This window comes from Eucalyptus grandis, chromosome 3, assembly GCF_016545825.1.
Source record: "Eucalyptus grandis isolate ANBG69807.140 chromosome 3, ASM1654582v1, whole genome shotgun sequence".
In the NCBI taxonomy this organism is placed as follows: Eukaryota; Viridiplantae; Streptophyta; class Magnoliopsida; order Myrtales; family Myrtaceae; genus Eucalyptus; species Eucalyptus grandis.
The window spans coordinates 15,563,461-15,573,587 of record NC_052614.1 but is presented as its reverse complement, the minus strand read 5'-3'; the positions used below and the strand labels follow the sequence as shown (position 1 = coordinate 15,573,587).

The following is a 10,127-nucleotide window of genomic DNA, read 5'->3' as shown; positions in this document are numbered from 1 at the left end:
AGACGAAGCTTCGCAACGTGCAAGCACCAATGAAAAGCAAAATTTAATTGCAATTTCGCAGCACTCTTTAAACCCGAAATCACCAAGCTTGGAGCATCAAGCCACGGAGGTCGAGATGGAGTTGTAAAATTTCAATCTTTTAGACAGAGTGGTGAAAAAACAAAAAACTCGTAATCAAGAGATCTTACATAGATGAATCTCCCAGAGAACCAGAGTTCCGCAACACATCAGAGGCCCAGTCGACGACGTGCACAGTGCAGCATCGAAACTCACAAAAGCCGCAGCTAACGACGAGCTACAGAGCTAAAACACCACACGACCCAATCAAAGACTGAACGCCAAGCAGCAAGCACGGAGCTGCCACGACAACAGAACAAAATCGACAACACCGCACAAGAATCAACCGACGGAAGCTATCCAAAGCGCTTCGGCAATCCCTAGGCACGAAACCAGTTCGTTCCTATTCGAATCCGCGACGGACGGAATCGAGAGGAACCGAGAGAAGTCGAGACTCACCCTGACGACTCTGCTCGCGCCCTTGCTCCTGACCAAGAACGAGGCTCGGCGGATAACCATGCGAAGCCATCAGCAGAGCTCCGCCATCATCGACCAAGAACGAGGCGAGGAGGGAAGCGCTTAGGGTGAGTGAGAGGGCTCGAGATAGAGAGGAGGGGGGCGCTTGGGGTGAGTGAGAGGACTCGGGACAGAGAGGAGAGGAGTGCTTGAGGAAGAGAGAGGCAGAAGCGGGAAGAAATAGCGCACGCTCCGAAAAGAAGAGAGAGAAAAAGCAGCAGGCCTCTCCTTCTTCGCCGCGCCGTCGACCCCGCCCAAGTCCGCCGAGATCTCCTCGCGACCGAGCGGGCTAGCGTCAGGACAGCGCCCGGTCAGTGGCGGAGCCTGGTGCCGCTCAGTAACGAGACCGAGATGACCAGCGAGGCTTTTGGGCAGGCGGAGGCGGAGGCGGAGGCGGGGGCGGAGGCCGAGGCCGAGGCGGAGGCGGAGGCGGAGACGGAGACGGAACCGGAGGAGGTGGGATGCGCGGAGAAGGAAACAGAGGAAGGCTCTGAGCGTTCTTGTTCTTTACGAGGAGAGAGAGAGAACCGGCCTATTCAAGTGAGGAGAGAGAGAGAAATTTTGAGCGGGAGGAATACGCTGACCGTCCTTTCTTTTCTTTTTGGTGATTTGAAAGGGAGGCTGTTGTGTGAGGAAGCAAAGCAAAGGAGCCCTGATTAAGTTCTTGGTACCTCTTATATACGCCCCTGTTCTTCCTCTCAGTACGTATGATGATCGTTTAGAGTTTGATTAAATTTCGTGGGTTTTCAATCGTTTCTGTCGTATCCTATCTGGGTTTTGTCTTTCTTATTGAATTGGCGTTGCTTCGTTTCGGAATCTGGTTTCGCAGTTCGGCTCTCGTTGAGGAGGAACCCGGTGGTGAGGGATCGTTTGTTTACCCTCGTCTTGGCTGGGGCTTTCGCTCATGGGTTTTACTTGGTGTATCCTTTTCCTTGCCTTCTTTTTCTTTTTGTTGCCATCTCGTGCTTTGGGCTGTTATCTGTTCATGTTCGTGGTACTGATGGATTGTGTTTATTAAAGCATTTGTCTTTGACTTATGTCGAGATTTTCTGCCGATGTTCTTCTCTAGATGAATGTATTGGTAGATGCCATTGTATCCATTTATTACCGTCTATTGCGGATTGATAGGTCAATGGTTTGTAATTGTATAGGATCTAGAAAATGGTGGTGTCTTCGTTGGTACAAGATGTTAATTCCTTAATAGGAGTCTCATTACAGGAGGTTACTAGATGCATGTCTTGTAGTGATTCTGAGCAAGCAGTTTCAACCTTATGATCTTTAGTGAGCTGAGGATTTGATGGATAAGGTGCAAAACCTTAAACGTTAATGGCCTTGTCCCGCTCTTGATCCCTTGACAAACTTTGGTATACATGCTCTGATAGCGCTTAGAAAGCTGTTTCAAAGAACCAGTGATTGAGTTCTTTAGATCTCCTTTGGATACTTAGGTGGTGGCAAATAGGTTTTGAATCCTTGTATAATTGTGAAATCAAGTCTTCACTTGCACACTACGACGGAATGTTTTCCTTAGCGATGGGCTCTTTCTTTCTGAAAAAAGTATTATCTTCAAATGCATGTCAAGGTCTTCCCAGGATGTTGGCATGTAAGGTCTCTATTCTTCTGCTGCGGATGATTTACAGACATGAACTAATATACAGCTTCTTTCAATATGTAGCAAGTTGTTTTTGGCTGAAATATGTAGGTTTGAGGAACCACGAGTTTTAGGAAGTCAAGCAAACAAATAAGGCATTCTAACACCACCTGGGATGTATGGATTATAAGCAACCAGAATAAGAGCCCGGGTCCGACTGTACTTCTAGCAATATTAAGGTACGCTTGATGTGTATTTACATTCTCTCATATATGATGTGATCCTCACGGGGGATTCACGATTAGGTGAGACAAGAGTGTAAACCAGATAATGTCAAAGGGGGGAAAAATAAGAGGAACTTACAAGTCTGAGTAACTCGAATTGATTTGTTTGGTGAACTAGGTTCCTTTATTTATCTCCTTGTGGATACACTTTTGGCTTCTTGATACGGCATTCATCTAATTTAGAAAAAGAATGTTGCGTTCAGAACATAATATCTCTACACTAATGGGGCCATGCTTGATATTTTCCTGCTCAGCCTCGCGACAATAAAGTGGAACAAAGTTCTCTCTATGATAATACTATCTATGAATCAGTAATGAGCAATTACCCTACTGCTTCTCCAACTTTAACCTGGTTTGAGCCCAATGTTTATGCCCATTGAAGTCAGAGCAGTATCAATCACTATGAACTAACATGCATTTCCACATCACTTACGCTCATATTTCTTTTCAAACTCCCCAGTAAGATGTCTCTTCGCAAAAGTCGTTTTACCTGTACAAAGGAACGGACTGCGCTCAGCCTGCCATCCATTGCTCGACACTAGAAAGAAAAGATACACCCCATGGCTTCTGTGTCGTGACAAATGAAGAAGATCGCAAAACCGCTTCTTGTCTGACACCGTTCGTTTTGGACAAATCCCCAGAAATTGTGTAAAAACATACTGCTCGCCACTTCAAATGGAAAATCCTCTATCTTCGAGGATATAGCCACGAGCATGTTACATTTTCCTGATCCCGACCACTAAAATAACTAGACCGAAGCCTAATTTATCACAACAGCATATGCACCTTGTCATGTATACATAGCGACGAATGATTGAATCAATACCAGTAAAACAGAGCACACCAGCGACAAATTACCTGTGCCTCTATAGCCGACAATGAGAAGCTTGAAGCTTGGGTGATCGACCGTCGGCTGATTCGGCAAAGACTGAAAGAGACGCAAGGGGGAAAAAACAAAACAAAACAAATGAGATCAAAATCCGAACTTGCGATCACTAACCAGATCGCTCAGCTCCAGAAACCCTCCCAAAAAAATACATCTAACCAGGACCCAAAAGCTCGAGAAGAATGACCAAAAGACTCGAGTATCAAGAAGACCCAGCCAAAAAAAAAAAAAAAAAGCTATCAAGAACAATGAACGCGCAGAACTTACCCTACCGAAAAAAAAAACAATGAACGCGCAGAAATGGAACGATGAAAAGGAAAGAAAATCAAACGAACGAACGAACGAACGAACCATTGATGATGGCGAAGAGGGTCGGGATTTTGGTGGGTGGCAGAGACGGGGAGAGAGAGAGAGAATCGAATGCGTTCGGAGCAGCGAAGCGTGGTGGGAGAGGAGACAGCAGTGTAGGTGTTCAGAGGAAGGAAAGCGATGGGAGAATAGGAGGAGGATGGTTGGAGTGTAGAACCTAGAACTTGAAAATCGAATAAGTTGAAATTTATCTGATTATAGGTTTTAAAAATTGAAAAATCTATTTCGACGAGTAATTTTCTGATTTGAGATTAGTGGAACTTATATTGGTTTATATCTTCGTGCAATCCTACAGTTTTTCATGACATTTAATAATGAGTGCATAATTTGGAATCATTAGTCTGATCTCTCATTTTATAATTGAGACTTTTACTTTATTAATATTTCGTATTTTTCGTGAGCCTAGATATAAATTATGATCAATAAATTATAGCAATAATCGATGGTCATTAAAAGTTATAATTAATTACAATCGTTCAATTAATAATTATAGATAGGACTTGGATAGACCGTGATATGATAGGTTCTACATCCAAAAAATGAGGAAATTATTTTAATGGCTAGGTTTACCTTAAACTTATACGGAATCTCCAACGGCTCGTTCAGGGATGGGAGGACGAATGAGAAGAAAGACGACTGGCATTTTCTATTTTTTCGTCGAACGTTGCTTTAAGTTGATGCTGCTGTTCCCCCCTCAAATTCGATTACTTTCTTGCAAGCAGTGTTCTAGAATCTGTTGACCGTCCGATCATTACAGACTCTTGGTTGAACTTGCCCTCCCCTCGATACATCGAGGGAGTGAGGAAATTTTGAAGAATATATAAAAACAAAATTTCACGTTCTTCTCAATTTTCATCGAATTTCATTCCTCGTTGTGTGAGAGAGTAAGGGAACGAAAATTTAAATGAATAACAATAAAAAAATTTAAAATTTTAGATTATTTCCTTCCCCTCCAATTGCCAAAACAAAGCTCGGTGGTAGGCTATCGTAATCAATTCTGGCATACAAGATCAAATGATTCCTTATCAAAGATAGACAGTTTACACCGAAACAAAGAAAATTCACAAATAATTAATCGATCGTGACCGAGACAATTTGCCCTTAGTAAAATTGGAATTAAAAAGTGTTTTAGGGCCATTGACGAAGCTCGACTTTTACAAGGAAATCAAAATATAAACCGTCAAATTGAAGAGATCAAATATCCGAACGTTTGATGATAAAATATTTTCTATAGTCAAACTGAAAATAACTCTTTATCAATTGTCGGATGCAAAATAGACAAAATTACAGTGAAATTCTCCCATAGACACCAAAGAAAGAAAACTGATTTCAAGGAACCAAAATTGAACGAAAAGCATGAAAAATTTAAAATTTTGTCCATAATTTCCTCCTCCCATTGCCAAACAAAGCCGTGTTGCAAGGTAACTTAATCAATTTTGACACTCTAAATTAAATATTCCTTTATCAAAAATGGACCATCCACCCCAACACAAAAAAAAAAAGTTACAAATAATTAATCGATCATGACAAGAGACAATTTGTCCTCAGTGAAACCTGAAATTAAAAAGTGTTCTAGGGCCATTGATGAAGTTCAACTTTTGCAAGCCAAACGGAAGGAAGAGAACAGGTATCCAAATGTCGGATAAGTAATGTCCATCATCGGACCAACAACGACTCATTCTCAATTGTTGGGTGTGTAACGACAAAAATTAGGTGAAATTCTCAAAAGACAGAAAGAAAACTGATTTCAAGGAACGGAGTATGCATTGTTCAATGTTTGTAAGACCTCCGGCGATCCGTGCTTGCTCGGTCCAAGTTTTTTGAAGCTTTCCTCGTGCCATGCCACGATGCTAGCGAAAAGGCTACTCTCTCCTTTTCCCCCCCTATAAGTTCCCGGTTCAAAAATGAGCAATGGATGAATATTTTTCGCCTGATTTTGTCTCCTTAGATTATGTGTTCGATTGGTCATCTGTCGTTTTAAAGCACACTTAATCGTAGTATCAATGAATTCTTGAGATGCAAACTTTGATAAGATGTAATAGCACGCATAGTAATTTATTGCGTTTCTTTTGAGAAAATTGTGCCAAAAGCTATAAACCCTATGTATGAAATGCGTTTAAATTCTAAATCTTTTAATTGGTCCGGTCGTGTCCGAAATCAACGTCAACGCCATGGGTCCCACTTCCCATCTCCCCGTGTTTTGACTCGCTTGACTCGCAACGTGCTTAGAGAGAGAGAGAGAGAGAGAGAGAGGGGAGGGGAGGCGGGAGGGGTGATTTCTAGAAGTGCGTCGAAGACCGGTGATCGTGGTGCTTTAGCGTACGTAGTCGGAGGTTTTTAGTTCGGGATGCTTTCAACTCGCAATTTGAGGTTGTTGTTAGCCACTTGTTTTTACTGGTTACGTCATTGGCTCACCGTTGAAATTGGCATTATTAACATGGGTTTGGAGGTCCTTGTTTATTAGTTACATACGCTACAAGGTTGGAGCGGCAAGAGATACGCTTCCCTTTCTCCCGATCATGTGAATTATCGAGTAAGCGGGGATTTGATGTTCGTGATGATGACGCGCAAAGGTTATTTCGTTTTTTGGTGCTTGTGATAATGACATGCAAAGGCTATTTCGCGTTCTCGTTGAGCGTACGTTGGCTTTTTCAATTTGCACAATTAGTGCTTGTTTTTATGTTTGATATAAGTAAAGGATCTTTTTCTCCCGTGGGATTCGCAGATCTTGTAATTTGTCGTGTCGTAAAATTTTAATATTTTACTTCGATCGATAGAGCAGATACATACGCACTTCTCTAATTATTATGATTCTTTCATTTTATTTACATACATCGTCATATTTTGTTAGTTTACTCTTTTTTCTTTTCTTTTTTTAATTTGACATAAAATTTTAACCAAGTAACACATTAACATAAAGAGCTTAAAAGTAATTGAATGGATGCATTACAGCAATATAAATCGAGTCAAGAGTACAAATTTACCAAAACTGTATTACATCAAAATGGATTGATACAAATTAAATGAATTAATTTAGGTCGGACCATTTTCGAACCAACCCACCTACCTAACACCCCTAACAGCAATTCCCCTACCAAAATTGTCTAAAAAGAATGTCGTTAACTATTGATTCGTACTCACCGAAATTGAAGGTTAATTTGATAAATCAACCAGAAACAATTATGTAATTTAGCAAAACCAAAAAAGCGAAAACATCTCGCTTCCCAAGGTAGAACTCCAAAATCGCAAGGATGCAGGCTGAAACCACCTGCCGTCTCGAATGCCCACTACCGTCTCCAAACCTAAAAACTGCTTTTCCAGCGCCATCAGGAAGCGGCTGAATAGCTGCTTCAGCAAGTTCTGCCTCATGCCTGTTCGAGACAACCACCACCGTAGGTCAAAGGACAGTTGAGAAGAGGTTTATGAACCATCAAACTAGCTACACAACTTTGACCCAAGAAAAAGAAAAAAGAAAACTAGCTACAGAACAATTTACGAAAAGACAAAATAGTGTGACGACGCGACGCCACCCCACGCGAGACTGATGGTGACACTGACCCCACGCGAGAAAAAAACAATACTTTCAAAGGTTTTCTTCAAGCCGTCACATCAGAGCGTCATGTTTTTAAAAAAAAGACACTGGCCACAGAATACTATTGTATCTGTGACCAGTATCTGTGACCCCACGCGACATTAAGACAATAACCGCCTCTTCTATCCTTTTAAAAAAAGACACTGGCCACAGAATAAAGATCAGACAGACCGGACAGGCAACGACAGCTACAAATACCACTCCATAATCCAGAAGAGAGAGGCGGAGGACCAAGGCCAGGATGCACGACGACACGACTATTCGTTAATATAAAAAGCAGATAATGTAGGCCAAGATTCTTACTGCTGCTGTGGGGCAAAGTCCGTGTGCACTTCTGGAGGAGTAAGAGCAGGAGACTCAACGACGTGCAGATTTGGATCCCTGCGTTTACAGAACAAATGATTAGCCACTAGACCGAAACAACTTTCGCAAATAGCAGATAATATAGGCCCAGATTCTTACTGCTGCTGTGGATCAAAGTCCATGTGCACTTCCGGAGGAGCAAGAGCAAAAGGCTCAACAAAGTGCAGATTTGGGTCCCTGCGTTTACCACAACAAATGATTAGCTACTAGACCAAAAACAACCTTTGCAAACAGGATTTGCACGTTTTGCTCAAGTACCCGACAAGTTCTCTGGCGAGGTAGAGGAAGGGTTCCTCTAAGTTGTACATGGTCCTTGCAGAAATTTCACAGTGCTGCAAATTATTCCTCCGCCCGAATGTAAACTGCCTTGCTTCAACTTGCCTATTCTCCCCATCTACCTTGTTTCCACAGAGAACAATAGGTATATTCTCACAGACCCTATTAAATTAATGGGTAATTAGCGAGATATAGCACCATCAAAAACTGTAATGCGAGAACAAATACAAAGGTCGCCAGCATGTCTAATCTACCTGCAGAGATCGCGATGCCATCCAGGAACGTTCATGTATGTCGATCCAGCAGTGACATCGAACATGATAATTGCACAATGGCCACGAATGCTGCAGAACAACGAACAGAAGTTTGAAATTTGGATACCCACAGACACAGGAGGGAGAGGGAGGGAATCCCTCTCCCACAAGCAAGGTTAAGATGTGAATAAAGGAAATCGCCACATTCAGAAGGCCACTCTAACACCGCCAGCATTGAGTACAAGACGCAGTCCGAAAATAAGGTTTTGAAGAGATACGACTGACATAAATTTTACCAACTTCTAACAAAATCAGAACTAAGGACAACCCTGAAACAGATATGCACCCTTTACGGTGGAAATTTTTTTTGCAAAAATACTTGCTTCTTCCTCCACGACTTCACAAATGAGAATTGACTGCACCACTATCAAGTGATAATAGTTATCCTCAGTAAAACCCAGACAGTTGAATAAACTATCAACCAAAATATAGCTACCCCGTAATTAAAGCATTGTAAAATACAAGCTCAACACAACATTTTTCTTCCTATTATCACTGAATTCACAAGAACGTAAACTGGAATCTGAAAAATCCCTCCACTGATTTATAAAGCAAGGAAATTCTAAGACAGAACTCTCTTTACTCACTAATATCCATCTCTTAGAACCTGCCCTGGAGTATCCAAGCAGTCAAACCAGATCGTCCCCCCGGTTTGTCGAGAAATTCAGAGAATGGGGTTCGACGTCAGTAGTTGCTGTTATGCGCAAGGACAATACCAGAAGATTAGTACAGACTAAACAATATGATATTCTAATGACATCAAAAAAGAAAAGAAAAGGAAAGGAAATAACAGGCATTTCCACGTCGCTTACGCTCATATTTCTCTTCAAACTCCTCAGGAATAAGTCTCTTCAGAAAAGTCGTTTTGCCTGCACAAAGGAACGGACTACGCTCAGTCTGCTATCCCTTGCTCGACACAAGAAAGAAAAGACATATCATCTCATGGCTTCTACATCGCGACAAATGAAGAAGATCGCAAAACCACTTTTTGTCTGACACCCTTCGATCGCGGACAAATCCCCAGAAATTGTGGAAAAACATGCTGCCCGCCACTCCAAATGGTAAATCCTCTTCAAGGATATATAGCCATAGGCATGTTATATTTTCCTGATCCCGACCAGTAAAATAACTAGAGCAAACCCTAATTTATCACGACAGCACATGCACCTATTCTGTATACAAAGTAACGAGCGATTGAATCAAAACTGGTAAAAACAGAGCACGCCAGTGACAATTACCAGTGCCCTTATCGCCAACGATGAGAAGCTTGAACCTCGGGTCATCGAACATCGGTTGATTCGGCAAAGCCTGAAAGAGACACGCAAGGGAAAGAACAACAATTAAAACAACGAACCAAATGAGAAAATAAAAAAATAAAAAAATCCAAACTTTGCGATCATGTAACCAGATCGCTCAGCTCCAGAACCCCCAAAAGAAACAGCATCTGACCAGGACCCAAAAGCTCGAGAAGAATCACGAAAAGAATCGAGATTCAAGAAGACCCAGCAACGACAAGAACACGAGCTATCTATCCATATAAGAATGGACGCGCGAAAAATGGAATGATGAAAAGGAAAGAAAAGCACATAAACGAACCCACCATTGATGATGGCGAAGAGGGTCGGGGATTCTTGGTGGGTCGCAGAAACGAAGAGGGAGAGGAAAGTGCAAACAAGCCGTACAGGGAGGCTTTGGATGGAAGGGAAAGCGTGATTTTTCTCTCTTTTTTTCTTCTAACAGGGCTTCAATCCAACGCTACTGTGTCCTCCGTTAGATTCGATTTTCTTAGATCCTGCGGAAACTTTACCCCACCTCCCTCCCCGTTCCTAAATTTCTTGTGCGAGGAAATTTCCTAAGAGTCTATTATTATATACAAAAATTG

The 10,127-nt window shown here is 41.9% G+C and overlaps 2 long non-coding RNA genes and 1 pseudogene across 2 annotated transcripts; 1 reads left to right on the top strand and 2 right to left on the bottom strand.

The window, feature by feature from the left end:
* Positions 1-1,199: 1,199 nt before the first annotated feature.
* Positions 1,200-2,536, top strand: LOC120291493. Its single transcript, XR_005549549.1, has 3 exons — positions 1,200-1,274; positions 1,403-1,493; positions 1,792-2,536. It is a non-coding gene; the product is annotated as an uncharacterized LOC120291493 (long non-coding RNA).
* A 170-nt stretch (positions 2,537-2,706) lies between these two features.
* LOC120291495 lies at positions 2,707-3,843 on the bottom strand. Its single transcript, XR_005549551.1, has 3 exons — positions 3,683-3,843; positions 3,304-3,373; positions 2,707-3,205 (listed from the first exon to the last, which is right to left on the bottom strand). It is a non-coding gene; the product is annotated as an uncharacterized LOC120291495 (long non-coding RNA).
* A 2,787-nt stretch (positions 3,844-6,630) lies between these two features.
* Positions 6,631-9,838, bottom strand: LOC120291488 (annotated as a pseudogene).
* Positions 9,839-10,127: the final 289 nt, after the last annotated feature.